Raw genomic sequence first — 6,613 nt, 5'->3', positions numbered from 1 at the left:
ACACTAAAATGACGGTCCTATGCATTTAATAGATAATTGCTGGACTTTATGCTTACTTGGCCAATTATATGCTACTTAATTTTTTCTAAAAATCTACTTTTAGTTTTCAAATAACTAAAACACAGAGTTTCTTACATTTACTTTGACTTTTATTTGATTGCAGACAGGATGAACCTGAAATATTTCATCTTTTATCTGCTCAACTTCATTTCATTTATTAATAAACATCCATTCCTGCATTTTAGGCCTGCAACACATTCCAAAAAAGTTGGGACAGTAAAACATTTACCACTTTGTAATGTTGCCATTCCTTTTCACCACACTTGAGATGTTTTGACACCGAGGATACCAAGTGATTTAGTGTTTCAGGTTTTATTTTGTCCCATTCTTCCTGCAAACACGTCTTAAGATGTGCAACAGTACAGGGTCATTGTTGTCTCATTTTTCGTTTTAAAATTCTCCACACATTCTCTATTGGGACAGGTCAGGACTGCAGGTAGGCCAGTTCAGTAAAAATGCAACTACGTCCCTGGAAAAGATGACGTCTTGAAGGCAGCATATGTTGCTCTTAAGATCTCAATGTGCATTAATAATGCCATCACAGAAGTGTAAATGACCTTTGCCAAGGGCACTGACACAGCCCCATACCATGACAGACCCTGACTTTTAGACTTGTTGCTGATAACAGTCTGGATGGTCCTTTTTGTCTTTGGTCCAGAGCACACGGCATCAATTTTTTTAACACTCCCCCCCCCAAAAAAAAACAAAAGAAAAAAAAACTGGAATGCTGATTTATCTAACCACAATACACGTGTCCACTGTGTAAGGGTTCACCCTAGATGCTTCAGAGCACAGAGAATTCGACGCCGCTTCTGGACATGGTTAACATAAGGCTTCTTTTTTGCACAGTAAAGTTTTAAGTGGCATTTGTGTATGTAACTCTGTATTGTAGTGCTTGACAAAGGTTTGCCAAAGTAATCCCTTGCCCATGTGGTTATATCAGCTCTTGTTGAGTGGCGGTTCTTGATGCAGTTCCATCTGAGGGCGTTTAGCTTAAGCTTGCGCCCTCAGTCTTTACGCACTGAAATTCCTCCTGATTCCTTGAATGGTTTAATGACATTATGCACTGTAGAGGGAGAAATATGCAAATCCCTTCCAATCTTTCTTTGAGGTACATTGTTTTTAATCCTTTCAATATTTTTCTCACGCATTTGACAAACCTGAGATCCTCTGTCCATCTTTGCTCATCAAAGACTCAGCCTTTCCTGTATGCAGCTTTTGTACCAAACCATAATTACAATCACCTGTTTGGAATCACATCATTATTTAGTTTTTTCACCTCATTAGTAGCCCTAAATTGCCCCCGTCCCAACTTTTTTTTTGAATGTGTTGCAAGCCTAAAATGCAGTAATGGAGGTATAATAACAAATGAAATGAAGTTGAGCAGACGAAACATGAAATATCTTGGGTTTAAACTGTCTGCAATCAAATAAAAGTCAAAGTAAATGTATGGAACACTGTGGTTTTATTTCATTTGCATTTTCCATACTGTCCCAATTTTTTCTGATTTGGGGTTGTTGGGAAGATATATACACTTATCAAGAAAATTAACTCTAATTAAAGTCTTGCATTAATAAAGTGTTAACAATATGCGAAGATATCACACATCCTGATGATTTAATTTAATATTATCACACACTTAATCCTTGAAGATTCCAGGCCTTATGCACACCTTTTTATTACTTTACTTTGGCTGTTAATGCTCTTTAGCCTTACACAGAGAAATTAAAACACGTGTGAACCCATTTGTTATTAAATTGTACGCTTAATCACATCTAAAGGTTAATAATGATCTCTTTGGCCCCAAATATCTACTAGTACCTGTGCCCCTCACAAACTTTTTTCAGCATTAAGTGACCCTGTGTTTAAAATAATTTCCCCTTTAAACTCAATAACTTGTTGTAACACATTTAGCAACAATTACAACACTTTTTTAGATAATTGCTGTGAATAATTTATATAACACAAACTGCTGGGTTTATGGTCCAGCCACATTTTAATTGGATCTAAGCTAGGACTTTGATTAGCCACTCAAATAACCCAATTTTGTTTTCTTTTGAGCCTTTCAGAGCTAGATTTTATCTTGAGCTTTAAATTGGTATCCTGTTTTATAGCACAGTTGCACTTACGCTTCATATAACAGACTGATGATCAGATATTGTCCTTTTTTACGGCCTGTGCCCTACAGCTGCAAAGCATTTCCACACCATCACACCTCCACCACCATGTTTGACTGTAATTGTAATGATTATTGTACAATGCTGTGTTAACTTTACCAGCAATGTAATAGGACCCAGGTGTTTTACAATACAGTTTCATTTTTGACTCATTGGTTTACAGAACATTCTTCATAATATACAGTACCCTGAGTGGGAGTGGCATTGAGTTTTAAAGGCTTTGAATTTCAAGGTATTTTTTCTCATAAGGATGTATGGGAAACCTGTTAATGCGTTCCATGGTCCCATGGAACTGCATATATACTGCATATTTAGTCTAATGTAAAATAATGGTGTTGCTTATCCACTGAAAATAACACAAGTATAATATAAAAACACTGAAATACAATTGAAAAACAGTTGAACACAATAAAACCTGCACTTTACCTTTACTTTTTTTATTGTTTCTTTATGCTTCTTAATCGTGGAGATGCTTGATCTTGGAATACAGTATTCTGTTTAGTAAAGGCGCATTCACATGAGAAGCTGCACAATAGCGTTTGCACTGGCTGTGCCGTTATCTTCTATAGAGTGTGTCTGTGCACAAAGCTTACATGACTTATTGTACTAAAAAAACAATTGAGGAATTTAATTAGTGGAGAGAACCACATTTTTTTTTTATAATAAGCATTATAGACTCTCGGAAAAGCTGATTCTTATAATTTCTCAGAACCCTGATTCATAACACAAGTTTAAAAGTGAAACAGGACAAAAAAATCCAGCTAAACACAGATACATGTGGATGCTTTCAGGGTCGTTTGACAGTTAGTCCACACAAATGCAGATTAATCTCCTATGAAATCTGAATATGTTGGTAAACATTGAGTTAAAAGATAAACATTTTTCGACAAAGGGTGTCGAGTGTCAAAGGTTTTGAGTTTAGGGGACATTGAGTTACAAGGTACCACTGTAGGAGATAAGATTAGTGTTGTAAAAATAAAAGCATTCGATATTACAATTCATTTAAAGTATTTAACACATAAAAAATAGCGCAATTAACGCAGCTGGGTGTTTACTTCCTGTGGCGGCTCACCTATGATGGGGTGTCCGCCAAACCAGACCATCATGGCTAACAATGAATACATATAAAGATGGTGTTTAGGGTGGGAAGTTTTACTTCAAAAAGTTGCCTGTAAGTTAATATATTTTTTCTCTGCTCTCTCTCCCTGTGTGCCTTTTTCTGTCTGTTCACACACTCTTTGACCATGTTTTCTGTGTGAGCTCTTTTATTACCTGTACTGATCAGCCATAACACTAAACCACCTCCTGTTTCAACACTCACTGTCCATTTTATCAGCTCCACTTACCATATAGAAGCACTTTGTAGTTCTACAATTACTTATCTGCATGCTTTGTTAGCCCCTGTTCATGCTGTTCCTCAATGGTCAGGACTCTCCCAGGACCACCACAGAGCAGGTATTATTTGGGTGGTGGATCATTCTCAGCACTGCAGTGACACTGACATGGTGGTGGTGTGTTAGTGTGTGTTGTGCTGGTATGAGTGGATTAAACACTGCAATGCTGATGGAGTTTTTAAACACCTCACTGTCACTGCTGGACTGAGAATAGTCCACCAACCAAAAACATCCAGCCAACAGTGCCCTGTGGGCAGCATCCTGTGACCACTGATGAAGGTCTAGAAGATGACCAACTCAAACAGCAGCAATAGATGAGCAATCGTCTCTGACTTTACATCTACAAGGTGGACCAACTAGGCAGGAGTGTCTAATAGAGTGGACATTGAGTGGACACGGTATTTAAAAACTCCAGCAGCGCTGCTTTGTCTTATCCACTCATACCAGCACAACACACACTAACACACCAACACCATGTCAGTGTCACTGCAGTGCTGAGAATGATCCATTAAAGAACAGAGTGAAAGCAGGCTAAAAAGATATGTAGAGAAACAGATGGACTACAGTCAGTAATTGTAGAACTACAAAATGCTTCTATATGGTAGGTGGAGCTGATAAAATGGACAGTGAGTTTTTGTCTACTTGTGCATGTCTGTATTTAAAGTCTCTCCCCTGGATCATCTATGTACATGCATGCATGTATAGCATACAGACAGGAAAGCAGTGAGTGTTTTTCTCTCTGTAATTAATAACAATTTACTAACATGTTAAAAAATCTTTTGCATTCCATTACAGATATGTGACAGAACTGTTAGGAGTAGAGCAATATGTCTCCTGTTAGTTGTGTTGCCAGCCTTATGCCAGTTGTTTAGAGTTATGGAACTCTCAGACGATGATTCAGTATATGTAGTGAGGTTCAAGACTGTATTCACCACCTAGCTAAACAGAAGGGCACGACCAATCTCACATGGCTAAAAATTGCTACTGCACTTGATCCCAGGTTTAAGGATCTGAAGTGTCCTCTCAAATAAAAAAGAAGTGAAGTGTGGGCTTCATTACACAAACTGATGATGGGAGAGATGCCTGCACAACAACCACCTGCAGAGACAACAGAGAAACAGCCTCAGAAGAGGCTGAGATTTTTAGATACAGATGGATATGGAGGGTGTCCAGTACAAGGGTGGTAGAGGAGAAAAGAAACAAATATGAGGCTGGCACCCACAGTCCCTTGTGAGATGTTGTTTTCATTCTAAGGCCACATTTTTTTATATTATTTTTTTTAATATTTTCTATATATTGTGTTTATTTAACATTTAAATATCCATTATTTTTATTTTTTTATATTTTGTATATATTGTGTTTATTTAAAATTGAAATATTCATTTTTTTTTTTTTTTTAATATATTTTTGTTTATGCGTTTTCTCCCCTTTTTTTCCCAACTTTTTAGTGCATCCAATTGCCCTATTGTGTCATGCTTCCTCTCCACCAATGCCGACCCCCGCTCTGATTTGAGGAGGACGAAGCTAACCCATACCCCCTTCGTCATATGGGCAGCAGCCATATGCATCTTTTCACCCACACTAGGCAGGTGCATTTATGCGAATCAGCCTTGTGTACGGAGAGACACACCCTGATCAACGCACTTCTTCCCCGCATCTCTGCAGGCGCCATCAATCAGCCAGCAGAGGTCGTAGTGCATCAGTTACGAGGAGTCTCTATCCGGCTTAATATACCAGCCTATATGAACAACAGGCCAAACAATGTTCATGTGGCCACCCAGCCCAGCCGGATGGCAAAAAGCTTCAATATTAAGGAAAAAGCAATTAATCATAATGAATTACAGCAAATTGTGAGATTAATTAGATAATTTTGTAATTGATCGACGATATATATATAAACACCGATCAGCCATAACATTAAAACCACCTTCTTGTTTCTACACTCATTGTCAATTTTATCAGCTCCACTTACCATATAGAACCAATTTGTAGTTCTACAATTACTGACTGTAGTCCATCTGTTTCTCTGCATGCTTTGTTTATTTAACAGCATGAAAAAGCATGTATATACAGTATGTATATATTATGTATATATATGTACTGATCAGCCATAACATTAAAATTATATATATTATATATTTAAATTAGGGCTGTCATTTAACGCGTTAATGAACGCGATTAACACGTTAAAATTGTAATCGCGATTAAAATTTTTTATCAAGATTACAATTTTTAATCTAACTGTTTTTATTTGTCTGTCTGTGCCACATAAATATGTGTCTCTGTGGTAATGAACTGTATTTCAGATGAATTAGGATGTAAAGCGCATGAACTGTACACAGAACTTTACAAACACTGCTGTTAAATAGATCACACTGGACTGAAGTCCGGGGGTGTTCTGTCGACACCGGATCTGGTTTTATACGGCCCGCATCTTCTGTTTTAAACTGCATTACTTGTGAACCGCCAGCGCAGTCAAACAGAAAAAAGTAATAAATTATCATCGCTGTCCGATGAAAAACTACTTTTAGAGTTTTTCACTATTTTTACATGTTGATGAAGAGATGAATGAAATCACGCAATCTATGTAACGAGTATTTCCATTGGCTGCTAGACCTGTCCATCAAAACCGCTTAGCTCCGCCTCCCTTCACTCAGGTACTGTTTGAGACAGAAGTGAAACTGCGTGATGTTTCATCTCTACAGTTTTTTCAGGTTATTCTATCACAAGGCTATAAACATGATTTATATTTGTGATGTTTGTAGTTTTTTAAAAACACATTTTGTATCTGATATTTATATGGACTAAGCGTTTACATGGACTGTATTAATTAACACTATTTAAAGGGGTCCTCCACGACATGAACTCAACCACTCACCTCACTGCCCCAAACCCCCCACCTCCCCCCTGGCTGCACTCGCCAAGTCATTTTTATTATATTACAATTTTTTCATTAAGTAAAACTAAAAAAAACTAAAACTG

The sequence above is a fragment of the Trichomycterus rosablanca genome, chromosome 8 (assembly GCF_030014385.1).
Source record: "Trichomycterus rosablanca isolate fTriRos1 chromosome 8, fTriRos1.hap1, whole genome shotgun sequence".
NCBI classification, from domain to species: domain Eukaryota; kingdom Metazoa; phylum Chordata; class Actinopteri; order Siluriformes; family Trichomycteridae; genus Trichomycterus; species Trichomycterus rosablanca.
Note: the sequence above shows the minus strand (reverse complement) of the source record.